Below are 11,049 nucleotides of genomic sequence, written 5' to 3'. Positions count from 1 at the left end.
TTAATTTTTCTGCATGGAATGGCAAACAGTGGAAGGTAAGGTGAGCCATCTCAGATGTGGCAGTCATCTCACTGTAAAAGCTAGTCTTGAAGGAAAGGATCAAGCATTTTATGGAATCTGGGGTCAGGGGGAAGGGGAGGGGAAAGGTGTAGAAAAGTACTGGGTATTGAGTCAGAGTAGAAAAGCACCTTTAAGTTTTCCCCTTTCTCTGTCTGTAAGAAGAACTTGAGGAAAGGTACTTTAAAAAGACCTCTGCACAAAACCTCAGAGAGAGAGAGAGAGACCTAGGAAATGAAGGCACCAGAACTAGGAGTGAGGGAAAGAGCACGACGAGCCAGGAGACCCTGAGTCCTGACTACAACTCCCTTCAGAGACTGCAGTGCAGTGGCCGTTCACTGAGTCTGGTGTGGGGAGGACAGCTTTCCCCTTAAGGCCTGCAAGGCAAAGCCTTTCTGTCTGTGGTTGGGCCTGAAAATCACACATAGGGTTTTAGATAGGAGCTGGATTTCTCACTGTAGTAATGACAGTAATAATAGCATAAACTTATGACTGGCTCATAATAAGCCAGGTGTTGCCGAAGGCACTTTAATTATATTAACTCCTTTAGTCCTTTTTACAACTCTGCAAATGTATTATTATCATTTCACTATTACTAATGAGGAAACTGAGAAACTGTGAAGAAATGTAACTTGCTCAAGGTCACACAGCCAGCAAATGGAGGCATTTCAAAGATCACACTTGAAACTTCTACATAAAGTTTTCTCTGATAGTAACCACTCAACAGAGTTTCTTGAATAAAGAGAAACCTAAATGAAGGAAAGAAATTTTAAAAATAAACCAGTGGTCTTCAATGCATTATATTTCTTCTAGTCTAATATTGTATAGGCATAGATACACAAGAGAAAGACAAATATATAGAAAAATGTATATGTTAAATTTGGAAATATGAATTCACAATTTTATATTTTGTGTAAAATTCTTCTGGTAGAGTAGTTGCTGATATAATTTTCTAAATAACACCCAAACCATTTTCCTTGGTGGAACATACCCCCGAACATGTTTTTGTCATATTCAGGATTCTCCTTGGAATTTAGATAGAGGTGAGGACCTTTGAATGTGGCAGTACTGAGCAAACTATGTGAAAGAAGACCAGAAGTCTGATTGAGCTGAATGGCAGACATCAAAAACAATGATAGCAGAGTTTTGCTCAGAATAACTGATACTGTAAGAATATGGCACATGTATTTGTCAGTTGTTATATAAAACAAAATATAAACCAAAGATAATATCACAAATAAGTACTAATATTACAAGTTTGAAAGCCAGGCAGACTAGGACAGCAATATAGCAAAAAAGGAGCACGTAAGAAAAAGTTTCTAAAACGTGTGAATCATAATCTAAAAAGATGTAGAGCTTGAAGTGTCAGAGGCATAGCATCTAGCTAGCAGGTATGAAGATGACCAGAAAGAATGGCCTTGATATTAACTATATCAGGCTCTTCAAAGATAAGAAAATGCTCTATATATTTCTTATGCAGGAGAAAAACTAGTGGAGGACTGAGATAATTTTCTCATAGCAAAGTGAAATTACTTATGGCATCATAAAAGGTGGTATTCCTTTCCTCACAAATAACAACATTGAGTTTCTTTATCAGTGTAAAAGTGTGTTTCTGTGTTAACTAGATTTTACTGCCTTAAGATGCTTAGAGAATTGTAATCTGCATTTCCCAGGTAAGGATGTCAAATCAGAAAAGTAATTTATGTGTGTCTGTGTGTGTGTAAAATGTATTTTTCTTATATCACATGGATGGTTGATGGTAAAATTACTCAAGATTCTAAACATTATAGTCTAATATTGTGTTGAGGTTTAAGAGAGGAAAGTAATATTTAATAAGTATCTATGATGAACCAGTCATTATGACAATTGCTTGGTATATGTGACATCATTTAATTATCCCTCAAACCAATAAAATCTGAAAACAATATTACTTAAGACGAGATATTCTCTTTGTCCCTGTGTTACAAAATTAAAAATAAACTTGGCTGCCTGCTTCAAGAAATATGTGCTTGTGGAAGATAAGACTGCAAACCAATAAAAAAACATACTTACCAAGAGTAACCTCTTTCTCTTCAAGATACTTGCCATGCTGTGGCCACCAATACAAAATTATTATGTCATAGATTGTGACCAACTTCAGCTAGTCCCCTTCCTTGTAAGATCCTTCTTAAAAGTACCAAGTCCAGGTTCTAAAATTCTATAAAGATCATCATCTAATTTCCCAAATAGAGATGCTTCTAGGGCACCTGGGTGGCTCAGATGGTTAAGGTCTGCCTTTGGCTCAGGTCATGATCTCCTGGTCCTGGGATTGAGCCCCATGTCAGGCTGCCAGCTCAGCAGAAGCTGCCTCTTCCCCTGCTTGTGCTCTCTCTCTCTCTTTCTCAAATGAATAAATAAAATCTTTAAAAAAGAGAGAGAGAGAGAGATGCTTTTAAATTTCTGTCAAAATGGTGCTCACCTACACTGAAGTAGGTCCACTAAATTATTTTTCCCGTTCAACAGATTTTAATGACAGTATTTGAGGAATCCAGTATTACAGCCATTACATAATTTTATTTATTTTACTTAATTCTAATTAGAGAAATTATGGTTCAAAAAACTTTTAAATTACTTGCTTAAGGTCACAGATGATGCAAGTTGAGTAGCCTGCATTAAAACCATGGTCTTTCATTTTCCAATGGCCATCATCTTTGCATAACTTGAAATTCGCTTCATGTGGAAATACTTCCATGTTTGCTTTTCCTGGCACATGTTCCATTGTTTTTCCATTAGATGTAGGCTTGGGTAATATAGATTTTTAAATGGCCTTTGAACAGGTAGAACTATTAAGCTACATATTCAGATGTGATATTTGAACAAGTTATCTGAACCAAAAAAATTTTTCAAAATAAAGATAGGTGTATTAAAAAAGAATAATGATTTCAATGCCTGATATCTATAGAAGATAATTTCTGGCTTTATTTTGTGTCTTGGGTAATACCCTATTTTAAAAACATATTTTATATTCTGAAAATTAGTGTCATTTTTGATATTAACTGACCTCAGTTTTAAGCTGAGAACTCAGAGTAACCTTTTAACTGAAGCTTAGAGCATTCGTACGAGACTCTGAATAACTTCAATTTGTCTTTGAACACAACCTTTGCAGAATGAACACAAAAATGCTCCCAGGCTCCCTTTCTATCCCTTTATCATGGATGAATGACTTAAAGATCACATCATCACAAGCTTCAGAATCAGCCTTTAACTTTTAACCACTAAAAATCTGCTCAGATTTATATGAAGTATGCACAATTTCCATTGATTTTAGGGAAAAAATACATTATTTAAAGATTAATTTTACCAAAAAAGTGAATGAGAGATGGAGCAGCTTCAAATGGGCCACATAGGATTCTTCTTATATCTATGAAAATGTAAACTGTTTCTCTTTGATTTTCAGATTTTAGTAAACTCAAATGATTATTTGATGTAATAGAATTACTATTATTAAATATGTTAATGGTAAATTATATAGAACTGACCAATAATGTATTAAGCATTCTTTATTCTTTATCCATAACTATTGAGATTTCTCTGAGAGTAATTTATTGAGATTATATACACATGTGCATTATAATCTTCATAAATACAGTAATTCTGGTATTTTTGTTTGTGAGTTTGTTTTGTTGTTGTTTACTCATACATTTAACAGCCTTGCTCTTAAACTGCCTGTGAAAGAGTAATTTTTTAGATTTTATCTATTGAATGAATTAAATAGAAAATAAAATATAAAATTAGTTTATTTATATCAGCTGAATAAAATATTTGAGAAACAGTGATTAAATATAGGCCCTTAGCCTTTTATTTTCCTTTTAAGAATCAAGAAAATTTGTCATTTTGCTAGATTTTCATGAAACTCATAATTTAGTATGGAACTTTCAATTGAGGGTCAGAATCTAAATATAAGTCCTATTTTCCTCAGTATTATTAATGTTTTAATGTATTTTCCAATTGAATTGAAACAGAGTAAATCAGATCTAAAAACAAACAAACATACAATGATCAACTTTAATGTTTTGCAAGAAAAATAAGAGATAAATGCAGGAGGAAAAATAGAAGGATAAATATGTGCATGAGTTGTTATGATTGTTGAATTCCAAATAAAATGATAGAGTAGATCCAAATTTTAAAGGACAAAACTTCAATAGATATTGTGAATCTTGTTTGTCAATAATGTATTATAGGTCTGATTTTCTTCTTTCTGAATGTAATTTGCCTAAAAGAATAAAACATTTTTAGATGTCCGGTACAGCACTGTGCTATTATTCATATCAATTTAAATTTGTTTTTATTCCGTAAATCTGTTATTTAGATATGAAGAATGTTTTTATTGTGATTAAGATAACTGATTCATTGGAAGTAGCAGTTTCACAGCATCATGCAATAGCTGAAGATTTAGGAAAGAAAACATTTAAAATTGTCTTAGGTTCTATTATAAAGTATAATAAGTATTGAGAAATGTCAATATGCATCTCTAAGAAAAATGATCAGAAAGTTACCCACTTTCTACAGAATGATATAAGGAATTAATAAACATTGCATAATTTTCTGAGAAGTTAAATGAGTACAAAAAACCGTCATGTGAAACTGCCAAAGTCTGAATATTTTAATTTTCGAATGATTTATTGTTGTCTTCATTAAACCAACTGGAAATCTATATCAACATTCATCCTCGTGTTAAGAAGATTGACACACACACAAAGTTGCTGTTGTTTCTTTATTTAAGTTTTTTAAATTTATTTATTGGACTAAGAACATGTGTTTGTTGTATCATTAATGCACTTTTCAAAGGTGCTATGATAACCATTGATATCCATGCTTAATAAATAAAAAAATATTTTTTCTTACCTGTGTTAATGTAGTGTTGATTCACTTTAAAAAAAAATAAATTGTTGGGGCGCCTGGGTGGCTCAGTCATTGAGCATCTGCCTTTGGTTCAGGGCATGATCCCAGAGTCCTGGGATTGAGCCCTGCATCGGGCTCCTCCGCTGGGAGCCTGCTTCCTTCCTCTCCCACTCCCTCTGCCTGTGTTCCCTCTCTCACTGGCTATCTGTCAAATGAATGAATGAAATCTTTAAAAAAAATTAAAAAATAAAAAAATAATAATAAATTGTTTCACTTTTATTCTTAAGGTACTGTTGTTGGAAAAAATATGTGCGTTTGTGCACGTGCATGTGTATGTATATGTATATATGCACACATATTTGTGTAAATGTATATATATATTAATATGAACGGATATATGACTGAATGGTATATGTACACATTGATTTCCCCAAATAACACCTGCATTTCAAATGATTTCTTCCAGTGTCACATAATTTCATATAATTATAAATATTATTCTATCCTTCAAGAAGATGAAGTACTTTATTTGGAGAATTTAATTGTTAAGGTGATTTCTTTATTCAACATTATAAATGAAACCAATAATATCACATTGAAATGTATGGTTTTTTGTATCTTTTTGTATCTTTTACCTTATGACATTCTCTCAAGATCAGATTATTTTATTTTTTATTAGAATATTTAGAAAGTGCATAAAAATGCATAGTTAAAATATATTTTTGACATCTTGAAGACATATAACAGATTAATAAAATATGCTGAATTATAGTTTTCAACAAGTATAAATTACCTTTACTATTCAAATTTTAGTAAAAGTTACAAATACCCACATGATATATGCAATGAAAAGTGTGTATGCATATCTTATATATCCTATATGTACATATATATACACACACATATTTGTGTATGTTACAATAAAAAGGAAATTGTCTCCTTTTAAGTATCTATTGAATATATTTTGAATGACCATCTCATAAGTTTAAAATAACATATCTCATATGGTAGAAATAGTATAACAACATTCTCCAGGTCATTTCATTCAATTGATATGTGAATAAGCATTTAAATGAGAAAAAAAGTGCCTTTAATAAATAATTGTCGGTTAAAAAGAATGATGAAAATTGTAACAAATATGAGTAGTATAAGATGATAAAAACAATACAAAATGTTAAACTATATTGGATACAGACAAAAGGTTGTGCTCTGTGCTAAATTCACCACCTTTTTTTCTTGCTAAATAAAACGTATTTTTAGTTCCTTTATTTTTTTTGCAATAACTCTCATTTTATTTACACAATTGGGATATTATGTGCTTATTATTTTTTAGTTAATTGTATTTCTTCTGTTTTATTTTATTTTTCTTTTTAAAAACTGTAAACAGATGATGTAGTGCATAATTCCTTAGATTATTTTTAGGATATCATTGAATAAGAAGATCCACAGTGATTACAGCAATGCTTGGGATATTTTCAGCTTTCAGTAAATATTTGCTATTTATTAAATTTAAGTAAAATAACATATATGTACACATGTTATATTTAGTTGTTGGGGGTGCTGATTAAATATCTTTTATTTATTTTTATTTACTTATTTTTTATATTTTATTCTATCTTTTGTTTCAAATTTTTATTTAAATTCTAGTTAGTTAGCATACAGTGTAGGGGCGCCTAGGTGGCTCAGCCGGTTTAAGCATCTGCCGTTGGCTCAAGTCATGATCCCAGGGTCCTGGGATAGAGCCCCCTGTGAGACTCCCTGCTCAGTGGGGAGTCTGCCCCTCCCCCTGCTTGTGCTCTCTCACACTCTCTCTCTCACTCGCCCTCTCAAATAAATAAATAAATAAAATCTTTAAAGAAAAACATATAGTGTAATATTGGTTTCAGGAGTAGAGTTTAGTGATTCATCACTTATGTGTAACATCCAATGCTCAACACAAGTTCCCTCCTTAATACCTATCACACATTGAGCGCATCAACTGCCCACCTCCCCTCCATCAACCCTCAGTTTGTTCTCTATAGTTAAGAGTCTCTTATGGTTTGCTTCCCTTTTTTTTTTCTTTCCTCTATGTTCATCTGTTTTGTTTCTTAAATTCCACATATAAATGAAATCATATAATATTTGTGTTTCTCTGACTGACTTGTTTTGCTTAGCATAATACACTCTAGCTCAATCCATGTCATTGCAAATGGCAAGATTTCATTCTTTTTGGTAGGTATATCTATCTATATCTATATCTATATCTATATCTATATCTATAGATATAGATAGATAGATAGATCGATCTATATCTATATATATAATGTTACTCAGCCACCAAAAAGAAAAAAATATACATATATATATATATCTATCTCACATCTTCTTTATCCATTCATCAGTTGATGGACATTTGGGCTCTTCCCATAGTTTGGCTATTGTTGATAATGCTGCTATAAACAACAGGATGCACGTACCCCTTCAAATCAGTATTTTTGTATCCTTTTTTTAAAACAAAGATTTTATTTGAGAGAGAGAGAGAGGGAGAGCGCACAAGCGGGGGGAGGGGCAGGGGGAGAAGCAGACTCCTTGTTGAGCAAAAAAAATAAAATATATCTAAATTAAAAAATATATATATATTCAATGGATACTTAAAAGGAGACATTTTCCTTTTTATTTGAACATACACAAATATGTGCATGTATATATGCATATATAGGATATATAAGATATGCATAGACACTTTTAATTGCATATATCAGGTGGGTATTTGCAACTTTTCTTCCATTTAGTAGGTTGTAATTTAGTTTTGCTGATTGTTCCTTTGCTGTGCAGAAGTTTTATCTTGATGAAATCCCAGTAGTTCATTTTTGCTTTTGTTTCCCTTGCCTCTGGAGATCTGTCTAGTAAGAAGTTGCTACGGCTGATGTCAAAGAGGTTGCTGCTTGCGTTCTCCTCTATAATATTGATGGTTTCCTATCTCACATTTAGGTCTTTCATCCATTTTGAATTTATTTTTGTGCGTGGTGTAAGAAAGTGGTCCAGTTTCATTCTTCTGAATGTTGCTGAAGAGTTCTCCAACAGTTGAAGAGACTGGTTTTTTCCGTTGGATATTTTTTCCGGCTTTGTCAAAGATTAGTTGACTATATAGCTGTGGGTTCATTTCTGCATTTTCTGTTCTGTTCCATTGATCTATGTGTCTGTTTTTGTGCCAGTACCATAACATCTTGATGACTACAAGCTTTGTAGTATCGCTTGAAGTCTGGAATCATGATGCCTTCAGCTTTGGTCTTCTTTTTCAGGATTGCTTTGACTATTTGGGGTCCTTTGTGGCTCCCTATAAATTTTAGGATTGTTTGTTCTAGCTCTATGAAAAATACTGGTGGTATTTTGATAGGAATTGTATTAAATGTGTAGATTGCTTTGGGTAGTATAGATATTTAACAATATTTGTTCTTCCAGTCCATGGGCATGGAATGTTTTTCTATTCCTTTTTGTCATCTTCAGTTTCTTTTTTAAATGTTTTATAATTTTCAAAGTACAGTCTTTTACCTCTTTGGTTAGGTTTATTTCTAGGTATCTTATGGTTTTTGGTGCAGTTGTAAATGAGATTTATTTCTTAATTTCTCTTTCTTCTGCTTCATTATTAGTATATAGAAATGCAACAGATTTCTCTACATTGATTTTATATCCTGTGGCTTTGCTGAATTCATGTATCAGTTCTAGCAATTTTTTTGAGTCTTTCAGCTTTTCTACATGGAATATATTGCGTGTAAATAGTGAAAGTTTGACTTCTTCCTTGCCAGGTTGGTTGCCTTTTATTTCTTTTTGTTGTCTGATTGCTGAGGCTAGAACTTTCAGTACTATGTTAAGTAACAATGGTGAGAGTGGATATCCCTGTTTTGTTCCTGACCATAGAGGAAAGCTGTCAGTTTTTCCCCATTGAGGATGATATTAGCTGTGGGTCTTCCATTTATAGACTTTATGATGTTGAGGTATGTCCCCTGTATCCCTACTTTGTTGAGGGTTTTTATCAAGAATGGTTGCTGTATTTTGTCAAATGCTTTTTCTGCATCTGTTGAGAGGATCATTTGGTTCTTATCCTTTCTTTTATTAATGTGGTATATCATGTTGATTGATTTGCAAATATCGAACCACCCCTGTAGCCATGGAATAAATCCCATTTGATCATGGTGAATAATTCTTTTAGAGTACTTTTGGATTCCATTTGCTTGTATCTTTTTCAGAATTTTTGCATCCATGTTCATCAGGGTTATTGGCCTGTAATTCACCTTTCTAGCGGGTCTTTGTCTGGTTTTGGAAACAAGGTAATGCTGGCTTCATAGAATGAGCTTGGAAGTTTTCCTTCCATTCTATTTTTTGGAACAGTTTGAGAAAAATAAGTATTAACTCTTCTTTAAATATCTGGTAGAATTCCCCTGGGAAGCCCTCTGGCTCAGGACTTTCGTTTGTTGGGAGATTTTTGATACTGATTCAATTTCGTTGGTGGTTATTAGTCTATTCATATTTTCTATTTCTTCCTGTTTCGGTTTTGGTAGTTTGTATGTTTCTAGGAATTCATCCGTTTCTTTCACTTTGCCCAGTTTTTTGGCATATTATTTTTCATTATATTCTCTTATACTTGTTTGTATTTTTGTGGTGTTGGTTGTGATCTCTCCTCTTTCATTTACTTGGGTCCTTTCCTTTTCAATAAGTTTGGCTAGGGGTTTATCAATTTTATTAATTCTTTCAAAGAACCAACTCTTAGTTTCATTGATCTATCCTATTGTTTTCTATATCATTTATTTCTGCTCTAATATTTATTATTTCCCTTCTTCTGCTGGTTTTAGACTTCATTTGCTGTCCCTTTTCTAGCTCCTTTAGGTGTAAGGTTAGGTTGTATATTTGAGACTTTTCCCGCCTGATATCAGGAGAGCTTCTTATGTTTGTCTATATATTGCTGATTTGATTTTACAATGAAACATGCTCTTTAATAAAGATTTAAAATGTTAATAATGTTACTAAAAATTTATAATTCTTCTTTATATGATGAAAACCCCCATCATCCTACTCTTTTATTTCTTTATACACTTTTAATTTTTCAAAATATTTGTTGCTTTAGTAAGCTCAGAGATATTTTTGTAAATGTATACCTCACTGATATATGCATAAAAAGAGCTTGTGCATGAACCTACTTTTCCTTGGTAAGCCAAGGAAATATCCAAATGACTATATTTAATAAAATAATAAAAACTGTATTTCTTAGTCATAGAATATTATGTGGCAGGCACTCAGTAGTTTAGACAAGCTAAAGAAATTTCTCTTCATCTTCTGTTTGTTGATAATAAGTAAAATTTTAACTCCCAGTCACATCCATCTGCTCTTATGAAGCAATACAGATTTCACAGCCAGGCCTAGACCTATTTCTTGCAGGCCTCTCTGTGTGCATATTGAATGATCAATTGTATCCTCTACTCAGACTGACCAATAACTAATTATTATTGGCCAAATGTGAGTGGCAGTTTTATATTTTTTGAAATATTTAAAAGTACATGGAAAATATATTGCAAGAAATTACCAAAGTATGCAGCAATTATCCCAAATGCATTGTTTTATGATATCTGGGAGGTTTTTTTTTTCTTTAATTTTGTTTTTTATAAATTAAAAAAAATTATTATTTTTTAAAATAATTTTCTTTTTTTTTTCAATATTTATTTCCTTCAGCAAATTTTATACTGAATATTTTACTCTCCAGGAGGCATGTGTCAGATTAATGTGAAAAGCAAGGTTTTTTTTGTTTTGTTTTGTTTTTTTATAATAATATTTTTTTATTATATTATGTTAGTCACCATACAGTACATCCCTGGTTTTTGATGTAAAGTTCCATGATTCATTAGTTGCGTATAACACCCAGTGCACCATGCAATACGTGCCCTCCTTACTACCCATCACCAGCCTATCCCATTCCCCCACCAGTACATCCCTAGTTTTTGATATAAAGTTCCATGATTCATTAGTTGCGTATAACACCCAGTGCACCATGCATTACGTGCCCTCCTTACTACCCATCACCAGCCTATCCCATTCCCCCACCAGTACATCCCTAGTTTTTGATGTAAAGTTCCATGATTC

This window comes from Ursus arctos, unplaced genomic scaffold (assembly GCF_023065955.2).
Source record: "Ursus arctos isolate Adak ecotype North America unplaced genomic scaffold, UrsArc2.0 scaffold_10, whole genome shotgun sequence".
Lineage (NCBI taxonomy): Eukaryota > Metazoa > Chordata > Mammalia > Carnivora > Ursidae > Ursus > Ursus arctos.
Note: the sequence above shows the minus strand (reverse complement) of the source record.